Source organism: Podarcis pityusensis (assembly GCF_964106645.2).
Source record: "Podarcis pityusensis genome assembly, chromosome: 17".
NCBI lineage: Eukaryota > Metazoa > Chordata > Lepidosauria > Squamata > Lacertidae > Podarcis > Podarcis pityusensis.
The window spans coordinates 22,098,851-22,111,240 of record NC_138042.1 but is presented as its reverse complement, the minus strand read 5'-3'; the positions used below and the strand labels follow the sequence as shown (position 1 = coordinate 22,111,240).

Below are 12,390 nucleotides of genomic sequence, written 5' to 3'. Positions count from 1 at the left end.
CTATCTACTATTGTCTAAAATAATAGATAAAACTTTTAACTTTTGTTGGAAGTTCAGCTTTCTTTCAGTTGCTGAAAAGTCAACAAGTAATCTCTCGGCGCAAAGTGTTACCATGTAAAATGCAGCCAGCATGTTTGAATGTCCAAATGTGTCACTCTGTTCTGCTGGCTTTCAGTTCTGCTGACATATTCTATGATGTGAGATGTGGACTGGAAGTGAGAAGGAGAAACTGGTGGCATTGAGATTGCTATATTAATCATACACAATTAAACCTGTCATGCATATTTGGAGTTTTTGCCAGCTGAGTGTTTTTCTTCTACTGCAAACAGTCATATTTAAGTCAAGGAAAGGAGTATATTTGACACTCTCTTTGTTATGTTACTGCCCTCTTGCTTAGATCTGAATTGTCTTCTTTTAAATTTAGTTGGAAACAGTTTGGCAATACTGTGTGTGTCAGCAAAATATCACACACACACACTTTTTCTATTTGGTGATTTTACTGTGTTTCCTATTATTTAAGCATTGGTACTTTTCCTTAAAAAATAAATAAGGCTTAAAAAAATGATTTCAGGATGTAACACCGATATAATAGATTTCTGCTTTTATCTTTCTTTTTAGTTGTGCTTTATTGGAAAACACATTGTCAAGGGACAGTTTAATTCTGTTAAGTGTTTTATTAGGAAATAGCTGGATTTGTATTTGGAATCCATTCTAATGCATTATTACTTAGAGTGTGGATTTTGAAGCTAATGTGTGTTGCAAACAGCACATAATTGAAAAATAAGTAATGATAATATATCTTTATTAAATTTTCAAATGGAAGGTATTTGTTTTACATATTCTTTAGACAGCATTGCACTTCAGGGTGAAGCTAGCTTCCTTGACCAGTGTACATGTCATAGAAGGTAATTGACAATCCATGTCCACTCAGCGTCACGTTTCCCTGAGTTAGCAGGATGACAAAACGACTGTTTTCCCGCACCCATTTGCCAGATTTCTATTTTCCGGGAAGAAACTGTGTCCTTTTGTGATGAATAGACTATTTAGCTTCTGCCTCCCTCGTGAGGTAGGGCTGCCATGGTGCTTTTGTGCAATTTACCTAGTAGAACCGCCATTGCCACATGCCACAGTCCGAACACCCAGGAATTCAAATTTATGAGGTGGAATTCAACATCACACTCTGGGGGATGTCCCGTCATCATAAGAATTGCAGCATGCCTGAGAGAATGATCTCACTGTCCCCCCCACCCATGTGCAGGTTTGGGGGTTATTCTGACACCCACCAAGCCAATTTTGTGGGGCACTGGGAGAAAAGAGGGGACAAGTGTTGCTCAAGCGTTGCACTGACGGTACTCATTAGGTGAATCGTGCCCTGGGTATTTTAAAGTGGAAGGAAACAGACTCCAATTGCCGTGCACACGCAGGTTTAATTAGTATTGGGGTTCAGTGATCGTCAGACAAAGGAACACAAAGCCAGATACCAGAACTTTCTCTTTTTTGGCTGGGTGTGGATGGTCAAGGGTGTCAGCATCCAATCAAATGGACAGAAAGATGAGAGAATTTGCTTCATGTGTCCTGCCTTTAGGACACATATTGGATTATGTGTTTTGTTTCTTCCTCCCATTGGAGACAGAAGGCTGTTTAGCAGAAAATAAATTCCTTAAAGGCACAGGAGAGGTGAAATTACTGCTAAGCTTGGTTCGGGTGAATCCCTGTGTATGCCACAGGACCATGTGAATAATTTGGCTTTGCTCTGAGCAACGAGAGTGCCGTTGTCATAAATCTGGGGAAAGCCCCTATGGTGCAGGCCAGCGCTGATCCAAGCAAGTATGAACCACAAGGTTGAAATTGATCCCATTGAACACAGCTTTGTATCTAATGCAAGCAATCCCTATAATTCAGCCATTAATCATCCCTTGTGAATGTATGGGAGTTGGAAGGCAAACATATCCTGCCTTAATTAAACAAAGTGCCCTTTCTGCATTTCCCAAGAAATACCTATTCAGTGGGGAGAGAGCACTTTGCTGAAATAAGATTTGTGGGTGGATACATCTTTGCAACTTTTCCTTATGCCCTCTGGCATGACACTTAGTTGGTATGACTCAGGCTAACGCAACAAGCTTACTGCCTGCACATTTTGTTATGCAATACACCTAGGTCCAGGGGATCATCCACCTCCAGCTTTCCTTTCCTTGTAACAGTAATTAAACAGACTGTCTAGGGGGCAGTATGAACTGTTTGTACTCTGTATAGCAAACTGCAACAGTCATTCATTTCAAATACTGTAAAAACTATCCCCATTGTGATCATTGGTAGCTCAGATGACTGGCAGATGGGTAATTACACCCACCTGTCAAACCTGACTTGTAAGGAATGTAGCAGATAGCAATCTAGCCCCTGCCAGTTGAGAAAAACTTCCCTATCCTTAGACTAGATAGGCCTTTGGTCTGATCTCGCAAGACTCTTCCTACATTCTGAACGTGCTGAGGTCAGTGGGGAAACCTGCCGGAGTCATACTGCTCCTTCCACCCTCGTTTAACGTAGTGTTAATGTCTGAAAAGGGCTTGCTTCAAGATACGATAAATGACACTTGCAGCAGTGAAGTGCCAGCGTAGATTCAGAGAAGATTTTGTGCAAGTAGATGCTTGTAACTACATTAAGAGGCAGAGTGAATAAAGTATGAGCTGCAAATCATAGTACCTTCTATGAGAGAAGGGGGGGGATAGAAAGGGAGAGAGAAAGAGAGCAGGCACTCAATGCGTGTAGGAAGCTACGTTTGGGGAACACCTTGGGAAAGCGTGTTCTCCCTCATGGAGAGCACGGGTTGCGGTTGGGGATGACAAGACACCTCACTGTTGCTGGGCAAAAGAGTTTGGCCATCCTTTAAGCAGGGGCGGGCTGTTACTGGGGAGATTTATATGTTGCCATTTATTGATTGACAGCCCTATTTGTTAAATACAATGCACGCAGCAACGAACTTCCTCTTTTAGCTGCGTGCTTCGGATCACCTGCCCTCCCTTCCCTAATTTTAGGCTGTTTGCTTGACCTTGCTATGCCTGTCATGGGGTCGTCTGCTTTGGGGCAGGGGCCCGGTAGGAATTTTGTCCATTTGGCTGATTAGTGTGTGCCACTTGGTTTTTGCCTACTGCGTAGCAAATTGTCACAACTTGTAAGGTTGCGGTTAGGCATTGGTCTGGGAATTGGTTGGTGGAGGGGTATGGATTTGGCTGTGCCTGCCCCTCCAAAATGTTGCTGCTGCTGCAAGGGTTTTCCATTAAAGGAACCCAGGGGCTCCCCATGCTTTTGTCTGAAACCCCCTGGCAAGGGGCTAGGGCCACGCAAGAGCCCCTGGGAGCATTCTGGGGAGAGGTGAGGCATGTTTCCCAGTCCCGTCTCTCTCCCCAGGTGACTTACCCTTGCTGACTTCGCAGGGGGTGCGAATGTCAGAGCCGTCCCCATGCGGGGTCAGTTAGTGCTACCAATGCTTGACCTTGCAACCACTCACATTGCTGTAATTTGAATAAAGTTGTGGCCAAAATTATGCCAAAAACCTTAAACAAAAATTAAGTGTCAATTGTTTTTTCTTTGGGGGGTGTCTTGGGGACCTTGACGCGCAAGCAGCCATTTTGAGATGATTTTTAAAAAAAACAGTTTTTATTAAGGTTTTCCGTGTTTTTATACTAAGTGTTGCATAATGTTAACTAAAGTTTTTGTGGTCCACCCTTTAGTCTCCAGTGACATATTTTTTTATAAAGCTTTCAGCAGCCAATATTACACCTGTCATCCCTTTGGTTTGAGGGCCAATTATATTTGCCTCTTTTGCTTCTGTTGTTGTTAAAAACCTATCACTATTTTACCTTTTGAAATGAGTTATGTGAAGTAGGAATTGGCGTTCAGCATTCTCAACATCCCATGCTCTTTTCAAGAATATCCCCCCACTTCTTATTGTCAGATAGAATAGTGCTATAGTTAGAAGCAAATCCAGCTATTTTCCCTTCCCTTATCCATGGTACTCTATAAATAGTGTTTAGGGAGAATAGCACTGCACAATAACAATAATTAAAGCACTCATAATTAGGTCATACATTTTCTTCAACATAAGCAAAACAACTGGGCAAATATTTGTGTATCTATTTTATATGAATGAATGGATAATTGGACCCTTGGTTCTTACTGTCCTTTATTTCGTTTTCGTTTTTAAACAATTAAGCCTTAAAAGGTGAAATTTCTGCCGCAGAGGGCAAGCTCTTTGTGCAATGCACATTTCGTATCTTAGTTAAGCATTGTAAGGTAGTGTATACGGCATGGTGTGTCATTGTAGAAAAAGAGGAATTCTGCTTAGAAAATGAGTTCCACTATTGCTGTCTTTTTAAGGCTCCTCTGTGTGGCTTTCGTAGATTTTAGATATGTGACGTTATGATAATACATTATGCCTCTGATTAAGTGGATTCTAGACAACAAAAGATTATGCCATTACAAAGGTGTTAATCTTGCAGGGAGAGTGGGTGGGCCTGAGGGTGGTGAGCTAATTTCCCCTACCATAATGCATATTTATTTACAATATACACATTTATGAACCTGGAAAATAGGACTTGGAACGTCACCTCTTGATACCACCACGTACAACATATATTTTACTGTGGTGGCGCTGAAATTAGTCTCTGTTCTGCATGCAAATGTGCAACTACTGGAGAATTTCCTGCTGCTTAAGTGGCCCCATTGTGAAAGTCAGCTTTTGCTTTGAGGTGCTTTTATTATTCATAGGGAAGCTCTGCAAATAGGATTGTACTTTTCAAAATTGCATGAGACACACTTCCACAAGCCTTGCATTTTGTAGGTATCCCATGATAGTGGTTCTGAAACAACCTTCCAGGGAGTTATAAGTTTGGCCTCTGTATTTAAACTCTGGAAATGTTTGAGTGATTGATAGACGGCTAGCTCCTTTTTTGTGCAGAGTATATAGTGTATCACTTGGGTGATATATGCATTCACTCACAAACTACAGGCAATGAATCCGAGATGGTGTTTTCTTTTTTGAAAGTAATTTTATTTGCAACAAAGGAATGCAGGTTAATAAATTATTTCTCAGTGATTCACTTTTGCAGTATAACTATTGTCTCTCAGTGTGATATTCTGGTACTGATTTCTGTGTTTGTTTTACTAGGCTTTTGCATATACAGTATTATAAAGATTCATGCCTGCTGTTTATGATAATGTTTTCAATAGCATTCACTATTCCTTATTGTGTTTACTGTATTTCATGTCATGCTTTATGGAATAACATTAGGGTATGAATAATTATTTTAAGAAAGGCGAAAGCTCAGAGGGTTCTATTGTAGATATGGAATTTGACTGCGTAAGGTCAGTAATCAAATCTACCTTTCCTCTTCCTTGTTTTCATTGAATAGTTCCTAACTCCAGAAAGTCAGCATTTCCATGGAGGGGACCATTGCTAACTTGGATGTGCTAATAGTAGGGCCTTGGCATATAAGACATGAATAGTAAGCTGTTCAATGGTTTATGTTTATTTATTTATTTTTAAAATCCTGCTCAAGTCATTGGTATGATAAAAGTAGTTCATTGAATTCTAAATTAATTCATAAACTTTGAAAATCTCATGTGATTTGGTGTAAGTATTGCATTGATTCTCCTATCTCTTTTATGGCACGATGCCGAATCTTAAGTTTTGTGAAAAATGTTAAGGCAATAAAATGCTATGTCAACTTGTCAAATTCAATCCTTCTCCCCAAATTGGGGTGTTTGTTTTTTTTTAAAAAAACTAAACCTCAAAACCTTTAATGCTGAATACATTGGGAATAATAATAAAAAATAGGAAAATATTACATTTAACAGGAAAATATACCATTTCATTTTTTGCAATACACTGTATAGGAAATTTCCCAGATATAACCAGCCATCAGAAACAGCAGAAAATGCCTTAAAGTCCTGGAAAATCTGTACATATGGCAACCTATGCTCAAAAACTTCAAGATTTTCAAGATTTTGCAGCAGCTGCAACTGCAGCTGCAGCTGCAGCAACACTGATGAGTCAATAGTTATTTGAATGAGAAAAGGTTTCCACTGGAGTAAACCTGGATTGAACAAAGGACTAGTGCAGAGGAGATCTGAGGACTGTTACATCCATTATTTTGTGCATTCTGACATGGGCATTAGTGTGTTAGCTTCCTGGATTATAATTCTAGTGCTTCTGTCCTGGCTTCTAACTTCCTTTTACACTGCGTTAGCCGATGAATTGTGGAACTGTACCACCACATCATGCTAAATTTCATTCACACCAGACAGCAGTGTTTCACACAGCAGCAGACATCCCTGGGCATGTATCCACATCCACCCCTTTAAGCAAATGGGCACTTCTGCTCTCCCATAATTCATTCATGAAAACAGTGGGAAATAACTATTTGCTAGGACATCAACCCAAATTTTATCCTCTGATTTTTTTAGGATTAATGGGGTTGCAAACATGGTTGTTGTTTTTTGTTTTGTTTCTTTTCTGGAAGCAGTTAACACAGAAAGGAGTGCTAAACTTTTGCTGGATTTCACTAGATTTCCAGAAGTAGCTTTCAGGTTGTATGAAAGACCACATAAAATTCACATATTATCAGGTACAGGAAAATCAGGAAAATTGAATAAAGTGTTGTCTGAATGCATCATTAGGTTCTCATATAATGGAAATATGAAAATTACAACCTACCCACCCCCCAAGATAATGATGATAATGATGATGATGATTTTAGAATTTTCAACATGCACACATTTTTCATAATTACAGTACTTGCAAGGGCTCATCCACCCTTCCATTTGTACCATGATTTCTAGGCACAGATTTGTGATTTGTAGCCATGGTTGCAAGTGGTTTTTGTTTTTGTCCCTCTGCTTTACCCAGGAAAACTCACTGTTTACCACTGAAACCTGCAGATTATCATTTGTTCTGATTCTGCAATTAAACAGAGGGGTTTCCCAGGGGAATTGTCCGGAGAAAATAAAAGTTCACTCAGACCCGTGCCTACAAATCACAGACCTGCAGCAGAAATTAATGTGTGGATGAGCCCTAATAAGTCCTATCAGTGTTGGAATATTTTCACCTCCTTGTTTAATACCCTTTAAATGATACCATTTCCCCCCAAAAAGGTGTAGAGCACCATGATTCCCACTCTTTTGAGAGAGAATCGTTTTATAAAACTCAGAAAGGAGAAGGACATGAAGGAATGGACAATTTTGAGCAAAAACAGACTTTTCCCCCACTCCACTTCTCTTGCACAGCCTTTTTTGTTTCTAGGACCAAATCATTAAAATATAATATATCTTCTAGCTCTGTCGAACCTGTCAGCATATGTAAGTTGAAATGTTTTCTTATCTAGAGTATTTTACTCAAGGTTGTATAGAGTACCTTGTCCACATTTATGTTCTGCATTGAAACCTTACATCAGTGAAGTGCTTAATGTGCTGTTATGCACTTTTTACATCAAGCCAACAATACAGGTTTTCTCTGACACAGGAAAAGATACAGCACTCTGGAGAAATCCACAAGGCAAAGGATCATTATCTATGAATATATTGCATTTTTATAGCCTTGGCATCGTCTTTTGTGTGTATGGAAGCATCGACATACAGTATTTCCTTTACAAAACAGCCTCACTGATAATTATTTGGACATTTCTTTTAATCTATTTAATTCCATAATTTTAATGGATACAATGAAGAATTGCAGATTAGAGATTTTATACTCAGCTTCATAGTAAAGGCAAATCTAACCCAAGGGATACTCTTTGGATTCAGCCAAATCTAAGATACGTAGTGTTACTAGTTTGTGGGGAGGCTGTATGCCTGAGCCCCCACTTCTAATTCCTGGATCCAGCATGGATCCAATTTATTGAATAGCCAGACAAGCCTGGTAAGGGCTCACTAAGTTGGCATTCATCTGCCTTGTGAGACAGTGGAGGAGTGTGCCTTTGGGAGTGAAGTCAAACTGCTGGAAGGTTACAGTGCCTGCTGTGGCTGTGGAGACCAATACGGAAGAGACATGTTTCATAGCAGCTGGGGCCACTTTCCCCAGCTATGCAACTCGCTCCCACAGGCATTAGTGATGGCCACAAATCTAGATGGCTTTAAAAGAGGATTTGACAAATTAATGGAGGAGAGGACTATGGACACCTACCCCTTCTTGGGTGGGTTCCTGTTGTGGCCTCTCACGCTCAGCCACCATTCCTGCACAGTGGGAACAGAGCGCACATGGCCGGATGGTCATTGGGGAAATTCCCCCTGGCCTCCTGAGCATCTGTCTCATGTTCCCACTGGCTGCTGCATCTCAAATAGACAGGATGTTTGTGTTACCGTGTTCTGTAAAGTGGGACTACTGTCCTTTGTCTCTTTCTCTTTGCTGTCTGATGCTAGAGATAGAGAGAGCCATGTTGCAGTACTCCGTGTGTGTTTATATGTAAATAAAGTAGATTAGCCAAAATACTGAGTTGCTGAGGTCTGTTACGCAACTGTGCAAACTCTGCGGATCTCTAAGTGTGCCGGTGTCGGTTGGCATTAGTCACTGTGATGTTCGGGCTGAAGAAAGCTTTTGAAGCTCCTGAACGATTGACCATGAGGGAGGGAACATGCCAGTTGGGCATGTGTCTCTGCCAGGGTCCTACTCGAGTGTAGGCTGAACTCCTGACAGGGGGTGCCTCGCCAGCTTGAAAAGGGCATTAGCCGCATGCATGCTCTTACAGCCGGCGAGGCATAAAAGCCAGCAGTGTTGTCTGGCTCCAGCACAGTTGGCAGTGGGTGGCACAGCAACTGGGTCCGCAATGGATTGCTATTAGTCATGGTGGCTATAGGGATGTGGCTGGTGCTATGGTCTAAACCGCTGAGCTTCTTGGGCTTTCTGGTCAGCGGTTCAAATCCCTGCGACGGAGTGAGCTCCTGTTGCTCTGTCCCAGCTCCTGCCAATCTAGCAGTTCGAAAGCATGCCAGTGCAAGTAGATAAATAGGTACCGTTGTGGCAGGAAGGTAAACGGCATTTCCATGTGCTCTGGCACTTGTCACGGTCCTCCGTGCACCAGAAGTGGTTCAGTCATAACCTTACTCCCACGGCCTGAAAGCAAGATGAGCACCACAACCCCATAGTCACCTTTGACTGGACTCAGCTTTCCTGGGGTCCTTTACCTTTTACCTTTTACTTTTACGGTGGCTTTGTTCTGCCTGCACAGTTGCTGGAAACTACAGGAAAGAGCATGCTCTTGTGCTCAAATCCTCCTTGTGGTTTTCCTACAGGCATCTGATTGGCTACTGGGTAAAGAAGATGCTGAACTAGTTGGGCCATTGGCTTGGTCCAGTGGGCTGTTTTTGTGTTCTTAGCATTCTAGCTTTACGTTTTCTTGGTATGACTACCTCTGACAATTATAAGACTTGGTTGATTATTTTGGAGGGTTGTTGTTTTTTTACACATTTCTTCTCTGAGACAGATCCAAGTTGCACCCCTCACAGGGAAATCATGGAATCTAAAGGGAGATTCCTTTCGGAGTGCTGTACACTCTCGAGACAAGAGAACCTGAGCTGTACGTGTTAGCATGAGCAGTGGAAGGAAAAACGTGTGAAGAAATTTCAGCAGCCTAAGCCATTGCAATTTACATGTGTAAAAAGTCAGGTAATCTAATCTTGTTACAAAAGATGTGCTGAGAATGTGGTATGATGAAAGTGTTATTCATTAAATTGCATAGATACCACATTATAAAATCCCAGAGTTAGAGGAGCAAAGAGAACTGCTAAGCTGATTAAGTTATTCAGTAGGACTGACTATGTGGGGAAATACTCATAATGTTTTAAGCAGTAAAATCCGCTCTATAGAATCTCAGCAGTGAAGCAGATGGCAGTTTCATTTTTTAAATGGTATTATTTTATCTGTACGAAACAGACACACGTAATGAGGTATTATGCCTTCTCCTTTTCTTCAAAACATCATTGTTTGGGGCCAACAGTTCAAGAAAGAGAATTGTACCAAAAATGTGTTTCCTTGTTTTAAATATATTATTCTGATTTTCTTCGAATATGGAGTCCTTTTCTAGTTTACACAAAAGCTAAGAAGTTACCTCTCAGTAGATTCTAAAAATGTTAGTTCTGTCTTAATCCTCAGTTTTAATCTTCAGTAAAGATAGCTATCACATCAGGGGTGATGCTGAGATAATTAAAATGACGCATATTTTGCATGAATTTAAAATATCATTTTATGTTTTGCTCTGTTAATTTCCATGTAATTGTAACTGTCAGGTTTTAATAAATGAAAATTAAAAATTATATTGTTATAAAAAGAGTTGCAGCTACCATAAAAATCTTAGGGGCTGAAAGCAAACAAAATATATTTATTGCATAGCTAGATGGAAACCAGTGGCTCACCCAACTTTTTTGATCATCCCACCACTCCACATGCAAGAATTAGGCATACACCCACACCCACACACCCACCCCACATCTACAAAAACACAGAGCTTTTCATTATCTAGTTTTTGACATATGACAAAGAAGCAGTTGTTCATCCTGATATGCTGTTGTTGCTGGCATCCATCTGTCTCGGGAGGCAACAGAGTGTTTTTTAATATTGTATTTTTCCATTGTAACCCTTCTTGGGCCCTTACGATGAATGGTGGAAAATAAATGCAAATAATAATATTGATGCTTGTGCAAAGAAAAGCTTTGCCGATTCTCTGCCCAAAGGCTGTTTCCACATGGCCTGTATATTGAGCATTCATCCTTATTTGTATGCAAAGAGATTAAATTTGCTTCTAGGAAGATTAGATGGTGCTATGTCAAAGCAAGTGTCATCCTACACTTTCCTATGCCGTTCCTCATCACTTTCCTTTTTGCAAAAAGTTCATTGTTTTGTGCAATCTGAATTTGCTCATATGTGATGGAATGCCACCCCAAAATAGTTACTGTCTGGAAGTGCCCAAAGATTAGTCTACATTCTACATTTCCACACATAGTTAAATAATAGAAAAGTCTTGTTTACTTTCCAACCACTATGTAGTCAGGAGAATGATTCATTAGCAGGAAATTAATATCTGAAGAGTCATTTAAAGTTGTACAGTTTATATAGATTCAAGCATTTGTCAAATTGCATCTTGACTGGTGTCAGACTAGATACAGAGCACATTTACTCTGAATTCATTCTGCTAAAATGCACCTTCATACTTTGCCCCTCTGTGGTATATGTTCATGGTGGGCCTCTTTTACAAAACCAGGCTCAAAAATAGAAATACACAAAAGCACACTGTATTTGTTGCTCACTGTGAAGGATTAGCTTGTAAGGAGGTCCCAATTTCCAATGAAGATACACCTGTATGGAAATAAATTTAACGGCTCTCCTCTATTTCTAACACCCTCAAGGTGAAAGGCAGATGTTCACATTACAGTACAGAGTTTCTAGGAGTCTCCCTCCCACCTCTGAAATTGGCAGCCCTGATTTATCTTATCATTCTTCTCCCTGGGTGGGCAACTTTTCTCTTTTAAGCTTCATTGTTGACTGGCAGAATAAAAAATAATAATGATAATTCTGACCATTTTTATTATTTCTTTTATCCACTCACACTTACTCACAGAAATAAATTATGTCAATAATTTCTTAAGCACCTGAAAAAGCCAAGATATTGTATAATATATATAAAAAGAATGAGACAAAAAGGTGCTGCCCACAATCTAAATAAACAGACATTTAAAGAAAAGGTGGCTTGAAATAACAAAGGAGAAAGATATACACCAAATCAAGATACATCAAATAAGCATGCACAAGTCCTGGTGCTCATGTAGTTGTTCACTAATTTCTTGAAGAACCAGAAAGTTTCCCTAGATGACCTTGACGCTTTGACCAGGTTGCATTTGCATTCTCTTCTGATACTGTTAGAAGAAGAAGGGGCTGAATTTGTACCTACTACATAGTTGCGTGTCGAGGTCCCCAAGCCACCCTTGAATAAAACACAATTCACACAGAATTTTTGTTTAAGGTTTTTGGCATAATGTTTTGACCACAACTTTATTGATTACAGAATATGAGTGGTTGCTTAGGCATTGCTTCGCGACTATCTCTTCCCACCTAGAGGTAGGAACAGAACTGACATCTGCAAGCCTGTGAAAGTCAATAAGGGAAAACATTTTTGGGGAGTAAATGGAGCTGGGTACCAGACCCTCACCTTTCCCCAAATGCTCCCAGGGGCTCTTGCATGGCCCTAGCCCCTTGACAGGGGTGCAGACAAAAGCATGGCAAACCCCTGGATTCCTATAACAGAATACCTTTACAGCAGCAGCATTGGAGGGGCAGGCACAGTCAACCATACCCCCTCCACCAACCAAATTTAACCAATGCCTAACCACAACCTTACAAGTTGCGAC

The 12,390-nt window shown here is 40.5% G+C and overlaps 1 long non-coding RNA gene across 3 annotated transcripts in view; it reads left to right on the top strand.

The window, feature by feature from the left end:
* LOC308466799 overlaps positions 1 to 12,390 on the top strand; it is a 312,020-nt gene that overhangs the window by 164,998 nt on the left and 134,632 nt on the right. The window lies entirely within an intron of this gene.